Source organism: Hypanus sabinus, chromosome 5 (genome assembly GCF_030144855.1).
Source record: "Hypanus sabinus isolate sHypSab1 chromosome 5, sHypSab1.hap1, whole genome shotgun sequence".
Lineage (NCBI taxonomy): Eukaryota > Metazoa > Chordata > Chondrichthyes > Myliobatiformes > Dasyatidae > Hypanus > Hypanus sabinus.
In genome coordinates this window covers 33,381,106-33,398,602 of record NC_082710.1, presented here as the reverse complement: position 1 = coordinate 33,398,602, position 17,497 = coordinate 33,381,106, and the positions used below count along the sequence as shown (strand labels likewise).

General features: G+C 39.9%; 1 protein-coding gene across 2 annotated transcripts in view; it reads right to left on the bottom strand.

Annotated features, from left to right (window-relative positions):
• Positions 1-5,997, bottom strand: part of lmnb1 (lamin B1) — a 68,857-nt gene extending 62,860 nt beyond the window's left edge. The window contains exons 1-2 of one of the 2 annotated variants that reach the window (XM_059969690.1): positions 5,877-5,997; positions 1,955-2,070 (exon numbers count right to left, since the gene is read on the bottom strand). The gene's annotated coding sequence lies outside the window, so the exon portion shown is untranslated. The other variant, XM_059969689.1, reaches the window with a different exon arrangement.
• Between the last annotated feature and the right edge of the window lie 11,500 nt (positions 5,998-17,497).

Sequence of the window (17,497 nt, the reverse complement as noted above, 5' to 3'; positions counted from 1 at the left end):
TACAAAAGGAACAAATGGAGGCAGAGAGAGCTGAACTCGGAATGGTTTTAACGATTCAAACACGCGCGCTTAAAAACCTCTTCCTATGGGTCCCTGCGATCAGCAGGGCGGACGTGACGTCAGACCATCCCCAGAAGGTCCGCCCCAAGCGGGTCATGCGTCTGCTCACAGCTTCCGATGGCGTTTCAAGCCCCACGTGTGCAGACCACTACAAATCAATATAAACTGTACATGCCAGAAATCAGAAGTAAAAACTAAAAATACTAGTTAATCCTGGCAGGTCAGACAATATTTGGGGAAAGAGGAACAGAGTTGATATTTCAGGTTGAAGAATCTTTATCAGGACTGGTAAAGAAAAAACAAGTTAGTTTTAAGGTGCGGAAAGTCTGTAGAAGGGACAAGAAAGACAAAAGGATAGCTCTGATAGGGTGAGGGAAGGTTGCCATGGGGATAAAGGTATAGATGAATTCATCCAGTTTGCGTTAGTGAGAGCAGTCAGACAGAAAAAATATGAACAAATTGAAAGATATGAAGATGGCAGTTAGAGAGGAAAAACACACAAAAAATATTTTGGTTATCACAGGAATGTGGCATAAGCCACTATTTTTTTGAATGGAGAATAGGCTTGAAGATCTACTCTATCTCTATCACTTTAATTTAAATTTGGAAGAAACTATTCATTATTGGTAGTGGAGGCAAGAAGTATTTAGCTGGTATAACGATTTAAAGATAGGCTTTATTTGTCAGATGTACACAGATGTACATATATTTGTCAGCCTATCTTTAATGAAATGCATCATTTGCGTCAAATCAAATCTGCGGGGATTGTGCAAGTGTCACCGAACCTCCAGCACTAACATACCTTGCCCACCACTTACTAACCCAAACTTTTGGAATGTAGGAGGAAACCAGAACACCCAAAGGAAACCCACGCAGTCATGGGGTGAACGTACAAACTCCCCACAAAGAGTGGCGGGAATCAATCCCGGACCTTACAGCCAGCACTGTGAAGCATTACGCTAACTGCTACCTACTGTGCCGCCAATATAATGAGTATAATCAAAGAATTCCAGGAAGCAATGACTAATTAGGACAAATATGTTCTTTCATTCTTAACAAATCCGTTAAGCATATAAGAACAAATAGTAACGAGTGTTTACCGTACTGTGCCTGGAACATTGTTCACTACTCAACAGCAGTGCAGCACACCCCATACTCAATCTATTTTCTACCCAAATTATACTGGTCTTGGCTCCTTAAATCAAAGGGAAATCTGTCCATTTCAAATTTCAATAAAAAAGAATCCAGTTCTTGGGTAAAGAATTTACCTAATACATCATCTACACATCACTCATTCTTTTTGCATTCTTTCCAGCAGAGGTTATACTTTTTAAAGCACCTGAAACTATTGTACTGGTTAGGCACAGGAGTACATTCAACCAGAGACTCATTACACCGAGATGTAACACTGAGCGTCCACGTTTATTTGCACTCACCATGATTAACTTACTATTATTTAATTATTTATAGTTTTATATTGCTATATTTCTTCATTATTCTTGGTTGGCGCAGCTGTAATGAAACCCAATTTCCCTCGGGATCAATAAAGTATGTCTGTCTATATTTTTCAGCCCAGTTGCTGTTATCAATTACATTATTAAAGAGCAGAAAAAGAATTTGTGTGGCTCTGGACTACTGAAATTACAACTCTCAGATTCATGCTATGGTGATACTTTTACTCAATAAACTATTAGATTAGAAATTTGTAGGTAAAGGCATTCACAACCACATATTTTCTACCACACGCTTGGAAATCACTAAGCTCTCCCAGCACTGTTAATTAACATGTAAAACATTAAACAAAGCAACAAAGACTTACTTATGTCCACTTGAGCCAAGATGAAAATTCTAAAAGCTTTAATATATTTAAAAACATGTTTCTAATTATTTTTACCTGAAAGAAGTGAACATTGTCCATATTGTACATAGATAAACCAGAAGGTACACCATCTCTACAAACTGTAATATTTTCTTAGTTTTCCTTCGTCTCTGGGCACCATCCAGGATTTTCTGTAATGAAATAATGTTAAAATTTGAATTTACCCATTTACAAAAAATGGCTTGTCTTTTCAAAAATTATCTAAAGACCAAGTAGAAAGATGCCATAAATTATGGCAGAAAGAATGTACATTGTTAAATATTGTTAAAACAAAATAATTTAAAATGCTCAAATGTTAAATGTGAGAACACTCAGTTGGTCATCTAAATCAAGAAGTTAGCCTCATCATCACAAGAGGTTATCTTATATAAACATAATGCAGGTACCCACCACCAAAACTAGACTGGTAATCAACCACACATTTGCACTAATCCTAACATTAATGCCTTTTGTATCTACCCACATTTTTATCTAATGTCCCCCAATTCTACCGCTCACACAAACGCAAAGGGCAATTTACAGTGGGAACCAACCCACCCACCTGCACATCTTTGTAACGTGGGAAGAAACCACAACAACCACAGGAGAGCCGTGGACCGAATGTGCAGACTCCACAGAGACAGTAATGAGATCAGCGTTAAACATGGGTCTACGTCACTGCGGGGCAGAGACTCTATAAGCCATGTCACTGTAACTCCCAATTTTTTCTTTGCAAAAGTATTTTTTTTACATTCAAAATATGTATGATACACTCATTTTACAATTTATACATTGATACATTCAGTACAGTTGTCAGATTACTAGTTACAATGCAATAGAGAATAATAAATTCTGATTAATTTTAAGATTGCTGTTTTATATTAGCCACCTTTAATTTAATTTATAACACTGAAAAGTTGTAGTCATTCAAACTTTCAGACTACCTGAAGAGAGACAGTAAATGCATTATATTTAGTGATAATTTTCAATCGATGAATTGCACGCAGGATTTATTATCACTGATTTGTCAATGATTTTTTTTCAGATAGGAATGTATAACCACTGTCCTACTATCAAGACTGACCTTATCTTTTTCACTAGCAATAAAAACATTAGTTGTTCTGTACTCCCTACAGTTCAGGGAAACACCAGCCCATTTCCCTGTTAAATACTGACTGTATATCAGAATTTCTGAAAAGCTCCATCATGATACCTAATGATACTTCCAGCTGGTCAATGACAAATGAACATAAGAAACAGCTTTCTTTCATCCACAGGAACCAAATATGCAATCTCTGGTAAAGAAAGTCTATGTGAGAAATAGTACACATTGGGCAAAATAACAAAAGACAAGTTGTAACAAAAATATTACCAAGCTGTTAACATAATTGACAGACTGCCAAGCTGAAAAAAAATGACTGAATCTTACAAAGTTTGCTATTTCACATGTACTTGTTCTAAACAGCAAGACATATTCAACAGTATTTGTGTTGAGGTAGGAGGAAACAGAGAAAGCATCCCCATTTTCTCTCAGACAGCAGCTAATATTCTTTACTGTTACAAAACACAGATTTTATTTCTCAAATCAATTGTTCAAAATTAATTTTGCAATTTACAGGAATTGTAATCGAATAGGCCAAAAACATTCACCCCTAAGCTTGCAACATATAGAGTCATAGAGAAGTACCGCACAGAAATGGCCCTTTGGCCCATCTAACCCATGCCAAAACAATTTAAACTGCCTACACCCATTGACATGCACCAGGACCATACCCTTCCATATCCTTACTATCCAGCTATCTATCCAAACTTCTAAACGTTGAAATCAAGCTCGCATGCACTACTTGTGCTGGCAGCTCGTTCCACTCTCTCACCAGCCTCTGAATATGCTTTGCCATACAGCTGCTCATGCGTAGGAGAAAAATCCCACTCAGTCACTTCATTTGTTTTAAAATAACTACTTTGAAAATGGCAAGTGTATACTGGCAGCCAACATGAACAGGTTTTATGCTTATTTGCATTGCTCAATTCAATCAGCTCCTTTACGTGTAAACACCTGCAGTGAGTGATATGTTTGGGTGGCTTGTTGTCTCTCACAGTATCTGTCCATTCAAGAATTATTATTGCAGCTCTCTTCATGATGCAGGGCATCTAGGCTGTTATCCTGAAGAGTCATCCCTGATTGTGAATTTACTTACTTTGGCAGTCAGGATCAAATTAGCATGCTGTACCAGGTGGCTGTGATGTGCAATGGGACTCCTTGGGACAAAATTACATTCCCTCTTTTCTAGGTATTTCTAATCCAAATGCATTGGCTCATTTTGGTAGAACCGCTTGCTATTAAAGATGAAGGTGCTAAGATGGATTCAAGTGCAGCAAAAAGTATGTGGTTATCTACTGAAGTTGGAAAAACAGAAACAGGTGTAATGATAACTTTTCTAAATTGGGAGAAGGTGACCTTGTATACAAGTTATTTGAAGTCCAAGTACAGCAGGCAATTAAAAAGCAAATGTTACATTATTCTTATTTTGCAAGAAGTTCTGAGCAATCAAGTTGTATTTCTAAAGCTATATAACTTTAGTTACCGTATTACCACGGTATCTGGTAGTATTGGTGATCTCAAAATGAATGCACTTAAAATGAAGGGAGTTGTTGAAGATTAAGCAGATAGGTTCATGAGATGAATGGTCTGATATGCAAGGAGACAAGGAGTAGGTTGGATCTCTATTATCAACAGTTTTTAAAAAAAATGAATGGTGACATCAGAAATGTTCAATTTTAAGAGTGCTTAGAAGAAGGGTGTATGGCTTCCCTGGCCAAGGTGTCAAAATCTAGGAGTCACACTCTCAAAACAAAAGCACATAACTTGGGCCTCAAATAAGAAAAAAAAATCCATTCAGTCTTTTTAGAATTCTTTACAGAAGAGAACTGTGAGGTTAGACATTCATTAGATTCAAAACAGAGGCTGAATTTGGATATTAAATGTATCATGCAATCAGGGTGTTGTGGTATAAAGTCAGCCAATGTCTTGTTGAATAGTGGGGCAGCAGTTCAAACGGCCTAGTCTTGCTCCTTTAGTCTTACATCCTTATTTCACATTGACGGGCTGTTGTTTAATGACAGCTGAAAGACAACGTTAATGCATCAGTCTGTTTATGATGAATACAATCGAGTTTTCAGCTCAGTAACAGTGTAAACCCTACTTGTGTGAATAATTCAAATAAGCTGCTGTCAGCGGTTTTTGATTTTAATTTGTCATTAAATTTAACAGAACATAGCAGTCACAACAGAGAAAAAAGTTTCTAATAAAAACATTTCTCTCTGCATACACCTAGGAAATTACATCAGCCAAAACTACAACAAAAAAAAATTAAAAATTGAGCAAACCTGAATAAACACACAAGATCATGTTCCATGAAACTCAATCTTCTGCTGCTGTGCACACGTACAAATATGACGACAGAAAGACATGCTGCTGCACACAGGCACAGGCAAGGATTTTATGCTGCAGCCCATTGGAAGCCTTCCGCAAACACCAACACTCCTAAAATATCCAATTTATATTTCTGAAGCAACTGCACTAACATAACGTAACAGTTCTGGAGAGGAATTCAAATAGCGTCCACAAACAGAAATAACTTGCCGGTGGAAAATTACTTGGAGGGTCCTCGACACAGGAGATAATTCATGTTATTCCGGCAATTAGTTTACTGCACCTCTTACAGATGACAGGTTACACCTACGTCCCACCCAAACGGCCTACATTCACACCCATATGTTTTCGGGAGTCGGTAACGTTTCTGCTGGAGTGCCTGGGATCATGGGCCGAGAGCAGCAGCTCCACACCCCCGCTTGTGACCGGCGGCTGACTGGAGGATGTCTTAGCCTCGCCCAGTCATGTTGGTCAGACCAACGGTTGCTGGTGTCCAGAAGTTAATACCCCAAAGCCACCACTCACCGACCCTCGCCAACTCCCAGCTTTGCGACCGGCCACCGCGCAACGCAGCCAAGCGGAGCAGAAAACCACCAATCAACGAGAGGAGCTCTGCCGCGGGACCGGGAAAGGGGTGGGAGTTGCGTATGATTGGCATCACACTGGACCAAACAACTTCTCCTTCCACTTGCCGGCGTCAACCGTAAAGCGGTTGCTAAGCAACTAGTCCCCCCCCCCCCCCTCGCGTGAGGCAGTCTCTTCATGTCTGCTGGCTTTCGTCTTCGCCGTCAACTTGGGTGCAGTTGTTGACCGTCCGAGGAAGAGGTGAAAGAGTCGTACGATCGGTCCAAGTTCCGCGCAGACATGGAGAGTGTGCCGTGCCGTCCACAAGGCCTGTGCCATGGAGGATCACGATCCAAATCGGTGGACGTATCGGATTCCTGGGTGAATGAGACCCGTTTCAATAGCTTCAGTAGTTCGGTTTAGGGAAATGTATACTGTATTGTTCTTCGCAGATATCCACGAAAACAGCAAAATGCCCCAAAGAATGAGGGATAATAAAAGCATTAGAACTCCAAAGCCTTCTACTCCCCCTCCCACATACAATCAGTAGCAAAACAACGACCCACTCCTCTCCCACTTCAGCAAAAAAAAAGCATCAGCACCCTCCACCCACCAAGCAAGCAATAGCAAAGACCACAATAACGACCATGATCTGAGGTACAACAAAAACTAATTGTTCACTCAGCAATTGGACATACCACAGGCTCTCTCTCCCCCTCATAAAGGGACAGAGAGTGTCGTTACTTGAAATGACCAGGAGACACAGACAATTCTTCGAGAAGTTTAAACCTTTATTTGCAAACAAAGTCTGAGGCAATCAATGAACTTGTCACCGAAAGGGGGGGAGAGAGGGAGAGAGACTTGCCAGATACAGAAGCTGATCCGCTGTTCCCAATATTTAGTTTTCTCCCGTGATGCTTCAGTCTGTGGCACTGGTATAGAGTTGGCTCGTCCACAGGGCCGTAAGGCCTCAGAACCATGAAGGCCTGCTTGTCGTCTAGGCTGTCTCCTTGGGATATCGAAAATTGGCCAGTCGTTAGCCTCTGGGAGTGGGTCCCATCACCACAAGGTTCGATTGAATCCCATCCACCTTGAACTGGAAAATGAAGAGACATTAAAGGCAGAAATTAAGTTGTTTCTGCAGGTGAGCTCGAAGGGGTCACTGTAAGGCACCATCATTGCTCCACCCCTTATTCCTTGCAGTGTCTTCAAATTAACCAGACATAAAACAATGCAACACAGAAACAGGCCTTTCGAGCCACCATGTCTTTGCCAACAATGATGCGATTGTAACGAATCCCATTTGCCAACACATCTGCTTTCCTTGAGTTCCTGCTTGTTCATATGCCCCTCTGTTGATGAAAAATAAGATCCATAGCATCCTAATACAACCTCCCTATTTTTTTTAATAAATAATTGTGTTCAGTTGCCTCCTAGCATTTAGAGGAAAATAGCCACCATGTTTTGTAACATAATTCTTTTAAAGTACAATATTAACCATATAATATTGAAATCTCCAAAAATATCTCTGAGCTCCCACAGAGCTCAGAAGTACCACAGTATAAATACATAATTACCACAAGATAAATACCTATGGCAATGTTGGGTTTGTTTGTTAAGCTAAGGGCAAATTTCTTTCAGAATCTTTGCTAGAAATATTTTGTTTTACCAATTTCACTTTCTTCCCCGAGGATGTCAATAAAATGATGTCTTGGTAAACTGTTTAATCCTGAGACATAATCGCTGAAGTCAGTCCAACCTTCAACATCTTGTGATCTTAACAAGGTAGCACACCACAGAAAAAAAGCAGACTACATGCATGTTTAATGAAAAAAAAAGTGAATAGTGATGGACACTTGCATGTTTTTGTAGAACGTTTACTGCTAAGTGGCGAGGCTAAGCTCCAAAGGACTAGGTCATTTGTAAGGAAAAGTGCCAGATTTACCGGGTTTTCTCCGCATAAAAATCTTACTAGTACCTATGATTGAAAGAAGTGCAGTTAGTGATGTTGTATGATAAGCATTAGTTTTGAGAATAGAAAGTACAGTTCTCTGTTTCAATAAAAGAATGCTCAAGATATCGTTTAGGTGGCATCTGCAGAGAGAGAAATACAACTAAATCTTCCAGTCTGTGACTAGCACAAGCCAATCTCATTGACACAAGTCCAGGAATTACTGAATGAAGTGATACCACTTGTAATAGTTGTTGAGATCTTCCAGATTTGGTGATCCATCAGGATTCCATCAACATATTCATAGCAATTAAGTGTGAGTGTGGGAATATTCCTTTGTTTCTGGATGGTGGTGCGATCCAATAAGATTTCCCTGTACATATTTTCCCTCCCCTCCCTCCCATTTGCAACAATGTTTCAACATTGTGACCCTCTGCCATAGAGATACTCTATTCTGTTAGGGAAATTTTATTTCCACACCAGACTCAGACCCATGTATTTAAGAGACTCTATTTTACGTGACACGGAGAGCCATCCCTCCTGAGAGCAGCAACCCTGCATTTGGTTACAGAGAGTTCCTTTATATAACATATTGGAAATGCAAACAGTAATGGTTACACATTTTAACAAGAACAATTGTTAGTGATAAAATAGAAGCTTTGCCCCAGACCTTGTTCAACTGAATGCAAACACATGAAAACACTCAAGTCACAGTCATGTGATTTACACACATAGCCTTGTGACTGACACCAGCAGGCTAAAGGGCAGAACAGCACCTGATTTCTGCTGATCTATGCATTGAGCAGTGCAGACATGCAATTCTGTAACTGTTCCTGAAATGCTGAGTGTGTGTCATCAGACTCCTCTGCCTCCTTCCTTGATGGTAACAATGAGAAGAGGGCATGTCCTGGGTGATGGGGGTTCTTAATGATGGATGCCCTTTTGACACATCACCTTCTGAAAGTGCCCTAGATGCTGCAGAGCTAGTGCCCATGATGGAGCTGGCAGAGTTTACAACTCTCTGCAGCTTTTTCTGATCATGTGCAGTGGCCCCGCCACACCAAACAGTAATACAACCAGTTAGACTGCTCTCCATGGTACATCTGTAGAAATTTGTAAGTGTCTTTGATGACATACCAATTCTCCCCAAACTCCAAGTAAAATATAATTGCTTTCCTTCTGCCTTTCTGAAGTTAACTTGCTAGCATAATTATGAACTCTTGCATTTATGTGGCTGTTAAAGTGTTTAATCATGTTTTCAAATGCATAGGCAATGATAGATATCATTAAAGAAAGGAAATGTTATTTTACACATATAATGCAAATCATGTATGTAGTATGCACCCTCCTGGTTGAGATATGAGTGAGAGGCATTCTCAAAAGAAGGCTGCTCCAGAGAACTGATTATTCACTTGAGAGAGTTATCAAGTCGAGGATTACCAACAAAATTATTTCAGTGAAGTTGCATGTGAGAACAATTTGTTTCAGAAAGGAAATAATTGGCTGACTCAGTGATATACCAAAAGGATGAGCTTCAGCCATGCTCTGTGACACACATTGCATTCTCAGCAGCCGTGAAAGTAAGCAGACTACTCAACTTCTGTAACTATGGATCATTTCTAACAGGGACTGCTGACATGTGCATCACTGCTCAGAGTCTGGTGAGGCCCTATACTCACCAGGTCATGAATACAATATTCCACAGAGCATTAGACTTCATCTATCCTGAATTGATCATACTCTGTCAAATTGAGAGGTCCACAGCATATCCCATAGGAGAGCTAATTTCATAAAGTGATTGGAGCTGTGGATACTCTCCATGTTGCACAGAAGCCACTAAATTTTGAACATACTGCTTTCACCAATTGCAAGGGATACCATGCATTGAATGCAATTATCTTTTGTGATGCCCAACTGCACATCCTTTCACGTCAGTGCAAAGGCACCTTGGAAGTACACATGCCGCCTCTGCCTCCTATACTTGGGAAATATAATGTCCAGAGATCATAGTTTTAAGGTGAGAGGAGAAAAGTTGTAAAGATCTTGTGAGGCAAGCTTTTGATAACTGACTGGATTCCACTGTGGGTAGGTGGTGGAAACAGATATGCTAACAACATATAAGAGGCATTTAGGCAGCCAGTTAAAAAGGCAGAGGATGGGAGAATATAGATCTTAAGACCATAAGACATAGAAACAGAATTGGGCCATTTATCTGATCGATTCTGCCAGGTCATTCCATCATGGCTGATTTATTATCCCTCTCAAACCCATTCTCCTGCCTTCTCCCTGTAGCCTTTGATGCCCTGACTAATCAAGAACCTATCAACCTCCACTTTAAATATACCCAATTATTTGGACTGTGCAGTTGTCTGTGGCAATGAATTCCTCAGATTCACTACCCTCTGGTTAATGAAATTTCTCATCTCTGTTCTGTATGTATGTCCCTCTATTCTGGGGCTAGGCCCCGTGGGTGTAGACTCCCCCACTTTCGGAAACATCCTCTCCACATCCACTCCATCTAGTCCTTTCAAAGTTCATAGGTTTCAATGAGATCCTCCCTCATTCTTCCAGGCCAAAAGCCATCAAACACTCCTCATACCTTAATCCTTTCATTCCTGGAATCATTCTCGTGAACCTCCTCTAGACCCCCTCCAAAGCCAGCACATCTTTCGTAGATAAGGGGCCCGAACTGCTTACAATACGCCTAGCATGGTCTGAGCATTGCCTTATAAAACTTCAGCTTTATGGCCTTGTCCTCTCAAAATGAATGTCAATATTGCATTTGTCTTCCTCACCACCTTGTCAAACTGGAAATCCTGTATGAGGCCTCCGAAGTGCCTTTGCACCTCTGATTGTTGAATCTTCTACCCATATAGAAAACAGTCTACATTTACATTCCTTCTACCAAAGTGTATGACCATACACTTCTTTATATTATATTCCATCTGCCTCTTCTTTGCCCTTTCTCCCAGTCTGTATAGGTCCTTCTGTAGACTCCCTTCTTCCTCAACACTACCTGCCTCTCTACCTATATTGTATACAAACTTGGCCACAAAGCCATTAATTTTGTCATCCAAATACTGACATATAACATGAAAAGAGGCAGTCCCAACACAGACCCCTACAGAACACCACTAGTCAGCGACAGCCTAACAGAAAAGGCACCCTTTATTCTCACTCTTTGCCTCTTGCCAGTGGGCCAAACCTCGATTCATGCTGGTATCTTTCATGTAATACCATAGGCAATTATCTTATTAAGCATCCTGTCAAAGGCCCTCTGAAAATCCAAGTAAACAACATCCATTGACTCTCAATTGCTATCTTGCTTGTTATTTTCCCAAAGAATTCTGATAGATTTGTCAGGCAAGATTTCCCCTTAAGGAAACAATACTGATTTTGGCCTATTTTATCATGTACCTACAAGCACCTTGAAACATCAGATTCCAACAACTTACCAACTACTGAAGTCAGACTAATTGGCTTATAACTTCCTTTTCTCTGCCTCCCTCCCTTCTTAAAGAGTGGTGTGACATTTTCAATTTCCCATTCCTCCAGAACCATTCCAGAATCTAGTGCATCTTGAAAGATTATTACTAATGCCTTCCCAGTCTCTTCAGCTACCTCTTTGTGAACCTTGCAGTGTAGTCCATCTGACCTTCCAGCTTTCCAAGCACCTACTCCTTAGTAATAGCAACTACACTCTCTTCTGCCCTTTTACACTCCCAAATTTCTGCGAGTGTTAGTGTCTTCCACAGTGAAGACTGACACAAAATACTTTAAGTTCATCTGCCATTTCTTTATTCCCCCATTACTTCCTCTCCAGCATCATCTTCCAGTGGTTCAATGTCCACTTTTTGCCTCTTTTTGTCTTTATATATCTGAAAAATGTTTGTTATCTTCTTTTATTTTATTGACTAGCTTACCTTCATGTCATCTTTTTTCTCATGGCTTTTTAGTTGCCATCTATTGGCTTTTAAAAACTTCTCAATCCTCTGACTTCCCACTAATTTTTGCTATATTATACACCCTCTCTTACTTTTATCCTGTCTTTGACTTCCCTTGTCAGGCACAGTTGCCTCATCTTCCCTTTAGAATGTATCTATACTGCACCTTCCAAATTGCTTGCAGAAACTGCAGCTATTGTTGTTCTGCCATCATCTCTTCTAACGCCCTCTTCCACTCAACTTTGGCCACCTCCTTTCTTATGCCTCCGTAATTCCCTTTACCCCTCTGTAATACTGGTACATCTGACTTCAACTTCTCCCCTTCAAACTGCAGGGTGAATTCTATCATATTCTGATCACTGTCTCCTAATGGTTCCTCTACCTTAAGCTTCCTAATCAAAGCTGTTCAATACACTACACCCAATCCAGAATTGCTGTTCCCCTAGTAGGCTCAACCACAAGCTGCTCCAAAATAGAATCTCATAGGCATTCTACAAATCCCTTCTGTTGGGGTCTAGCACTAACCAGATTTTCCCAATCTACCAGTGTATTGAAATCCCCCCATGACTGTCAAAATGTTGTCCTTTCACATCTCCAGTTGTAATTTGTATCCCACAACCTGGCTACTGTTCAGAGGCCTGTATATAACACCCATCAGGGTCTTTTTACCCTTGCAGTTCCAGAAGGATTCTACATCTTCCAATCCATGTCACCTCTAAGGATTTGATTTCACTTTTTTTTTTATTTATAAAAGCCAACAGAGCCACCCCACCATCTCTGCCTACTTGCCTGTATTTTCAACACAATGTGTATCCTTGGATCTTAAGTTCCTAATTATGATCTTCTTTCAGCCACAATTGATGCAGTCATGTGGGATTAGATTAATTTGGCATTATGGTTAGCTCAGACATGGTGGGCTAGTTCCTATGAGGTACATGGAAACACTAGCATCGGTATTTTTTTTCCTTCCAAGATGCTCACAGTCCTGACTTGGAAATACGTTATTATTTCTCTATCACTGGGTGCAAGGGCTGAAGGACTGCAGTAATTTAAGGTGTCTCACCACTAATTTCACAAGGGCAATTATGAATAGGCACAAAATGTTGACTCAGATCCTATAATAATACTCTTTACTTGAGTGCCATTGTTAATGAAAAACAAAACCAGAGAACAACTTGACACATTACTGAAGTATTGGAGTAACAATATTGTAATATTGCTCTCATCAAGAACATGAAATCTGCCCTAAGATTCAGTTATCCAAATGTTTGTCCCTCCACTTATGGCTCAAATCTCAACCACAAAACCCTGTTCCAGTTGCAGCCTGAGGTTTCAGTCACTCTTCAACTTAGTTTTATCAGGATGCTGGAGCAGGGATCCAGTCGCAGACCCACTACTGTGCACACAGTGGTATTAGTTGAGTAACAAATTCCAAGGTGCAAACAAAGTCAGCATCAAAGTTCAGGCAGAGATTAAAACATCCAGAAAATCCAAAAATCATAATCAGGAAACAGGCAGAGTCAATATTCAGACAGACAGGGTACTTATACAAATGCTGGAAAAGCTCAGGAAAATACACTGGCACGATCTAGCAACAAACAGGTGAAAGCACAGGACTGAAATACACCGAGCAATAAACAGAGAGGCAGATGATAGGTGGAGCACAATAAGACACAGGTGGCAGCAATACAGGTAGTAATGAGAAACAAGTGAGAGGTGGAGTACTCAGTAATACAGGGGCCGGAATAGAGCAGGAACAGGGACAGAAGCACATGGCAATACAAAACCACAGACTGACTGCTAAGGGGGAGGTACTGACAAGTTTTCACATGATGTTTCTACTTCTGGTATCTGAGGGATTGAAAATAATTTACAGCATGCTCTGGAGAAGCTAAGTCATGATGAGAAAAAGGCACAGATCAAGAGTTCAACAGCAAAGAGGTAGAAACCTGCAATAATTCCACATATCCCTGCAAAGCAAAGTTAAATAAATGCTTAAGACATGCTAAGTTTAAACTTTACATTGAAGATGTGAACATTGGTTTCTTTCACATTAAATGCAGTTAAATGCAGTGTGACATTTGAATAGTATGATGGCGTTGTGTAGCGTTGACAAACTGCCCCAACTTTAAACTAGCTTCAGAGTTAAATTAATACATCAATTATTACTTACATAAAGTGTGAAACTGAACATTGATATCTTTAGTGCATCCAAGAGGGGTTCTTGAAACAGTATGTGGAGAGTCCAGCTCAAGGAGAGAACATTCTAGACCTAGTTTAGGAATTGGGTCAGGAGGGGAGAGCCATTGATTGCCGAACATTCCAAAGATGAGAAAGAATTTAGTAAAGATTTGAATACAGAATTTCTAAGCCTTGAAATTCTTGGACCAGGCATTGGTTACCAATGAATATAATAATCTATGCCTTATAATGCTAAAAAGCATGTTTACTACTGGGTTAAATTGAACCATGAAAATCATATTTTAAACAATCTTTTAGAAACATGCAGGTTAATTAGTGACAAGAGGAATCCGTTAAAGATTAGCTGCATTTAACAGATTGCCTTCCTAAAATCTTTTGAGCCTTCAGAATTCAGCAATTCTGTTCATGTAGGTGCTTTTGACTAAAGTCACTCCTTTCAATGATTATCCATTACTCCGTTCCCCCATGCCTCCCAAACCCCACCCCCAGCACAGACCAGGCTCCTCATTCAACCGTACTCTCTAAAGCCAGCCTGTGAAGCCTGACCTGACTTAATTTTCTCTGCTAGTCCATCAATGTCATCTAGTGGATGAAAGAGCTTTGTGTTTTTATGTGAAGGACAGTGAATTGTGATAAAGCTTTGATTATAAAAGATCCATAGAGCTGAAGGAGCCATAGACAAAAATGACACGTAACACGTCTTTTTCTGAGCTGTTGAATGAAATGCATTATTATTTTCAGCTACATTGATAGCCCTTAAGCCATGCCTGCAAATATCATTATACTTAACTGTGCCTTATACTTACCATCTGTCTTGCCTTCTTAATTTAGACATGAACCAAAAAATATATTTTTAATTTAAATTGGCAGATTTTAATGGCAGTTAAGTAATATTGAAAATATCTCTAGATTTATACATTTCCTGAACATGGTACATTAATTCAGCCCTGTTCAATATTAAATCAGATATCACCTGTATAAATTTTGAAAGTGTATGCTTCTGTTGGGAAGACCTGTACACCACCAATATGGAACAGAATTTTGTGCATTTGTCAAATACAATTTTACCATTAATGATTTAAAATGCTGAAAATTACATGCTGTAAATGCTCAATAAATATTACTATCAGGCAAAGTGCCACATCAGAATAAAATGTGTAATTTCTTTGGTCTTTAAGATTTTTATTTTTATGTTGTTTATTTAGAGTGTAACATGTCCTTCTGGCTCAATGAGCCCACACCACCCGATTACACCCATGTGACCAATCAACTCATGAACTCAGTACATCTTTGTAATGTGGGACGAAGCCGGAGCACCTGGAGGAAATCCATGTGGTCACAGGAAGAATGTACAATTTTCTTACATACAGTGGCAGGAAATGAACCCAGGTTGCTGGAGCTGTAATAGCATTACTCTAACTGCTATTAGCAGAGGACGATTTCAATCCATCAACCTCTGGGTTATGGACCCAGTATGCTCCTGCTGCACCACTCTGCTTTTGGGTATTCTCCCTCAAAGTAACCACAAAAATAACATTAGAAGCATTAACAATTCCATCCAATTTGCTGACTGGTCATTTCTGCTCATTTTAAATTTAATTTCTGTCGATTTGCTTGATCAATTTTATTATGAATACTTAACTTAAACACAACAGCAAGCAAATTAATGCTACAATTTTATTGGAACAGTGATATGGCTATTTATTCATAGCATAAGTGCAACAATTAACAATTGACTAACAGTTAGCAGGCCCTGAAATACCAGCTACTTCTCATATATTGGCTGAATAATGCAGAAATATCCTCAAACAAAAAGTGTCTAGTCACGAGATCTGCTCCAACGACGTAAAATAGTACTCTTGTATCGGGAGAGGTGGGATGACAGAGGAATATAAAGCATACTGCCTGGGGTCAGTTGGTCCATTTGATCTTCCAGGCAAATTCTGTGTTCTCCATGACAAAGCCTTTCACGTTTTTCCCAGAATAGACTCTCCTCCATGTAGTCATTTGGAATGTTGTGGATATTTTGATGCTAAGGAAGAGAAAGTAAATGAATTAGGTGAAAAATCATCAATGAAGTGCTTCGAGAGGTTGGCCATGGCCAGAAATCAACTCTTGCTTAAGCAAGGACCTAGACCAGGCATGGGCAAACTACGGCCCGGGGGCCATATGCAGCCCGTTAAGCTTTTTAATCCGGCCCGCAGAACTTGATGAAATTATATTAATAAACCTTGTTAACGTTTTTTCCCCGCAATTCTGGCGTTTTCCCAATAGATGACGCACTCTATATACATTGACCTTTGTTGAGGTGCAGCGTATTACTCCATATTTGCACTTTACTCTTTGTTCGGCTCGACCTATTTGTGTGAACAGGCATTCAGCGTCATGAACATCAACAAAGCCAGCCACAGATCCAAGTTAACTGACCAACACCTCAGATCCATCCTGAGAATCGCCACAACAAAACTAAATCCAGACTTTGATGCATTGGCTAAAAAGGGAGACCAACAACACTGTTCCCACTGAAATTAAAAATAAGTTTCTTCGTTGTGTTATGTAAAAAATGCATTTGAAAATATTTTTTTCAATAAGCCTTACATGTTACATGTCATTTCTATTAAGTGATGGACATGAGTAGTGCGCAGGTGCACGTACGTTCTCAAAATAAAAAATGCGCTCCAGATCAAATAACGTGCTCCGCATACTGGTGCGCTGTCACTGTTCTGTCCTTGTGCTGGTCGTTGTTGAGTTTTGGCACAGGGGACAATTGAATAAGAATGAGCAGGACAAGTAGACCTGCATCTCCTACCGTTTTTGAAATAAAGACAGTCAGGAGGAGAGTGATGATGATAATATCTTGAAGGATAACAGAATTTTCAGTGCTTTAAAATAATAACTGTTACTATTAAAAAAAACTGTATTTTATTCATTTAATTTTCAGTGTTTTAAAAGTCCTTTCAATAAATAGCTAAATACCATGGGACTTCAAAGACAGATATTTTGTTGTAATGCATTTGTTCATTTTCAATTGAAATTAAAGCATATGTTTTCTACATATCCCATGATATTTTATTTTCTCTTATGAGGTGTATTACCAAAACACTTTGTCCATCTGCTCCTGGTCCAGCCCCCCTGTCAAATTTTAGAACCCTTTGTGGCCCTCAAGTCAAAAAGTTTGCCCACCCCTGACCTAGACCTCCTGCAATTTGCCGATTGCCACAATAAGTCTACAACAGATGCAATCTCACTAGCTCTCCACTTGGCCTTGGATCACCAGGACAATAGCAATACCTACTTCAGGTTGCTGCTTATTGATTATAGTTCAGCGCGCAACACAATCATATCCTCAGTTCTAATCAACAAGCTCCAAAAGCTAGGCCTCTCTCCCTCCCTCTGCACTTCCTCACCGGAGACCACAGTCAATGTGGATTGGAAATAACATCTCCTCCTCACTGACAATACTGGCGCACCTCAAAGTTGTGTGT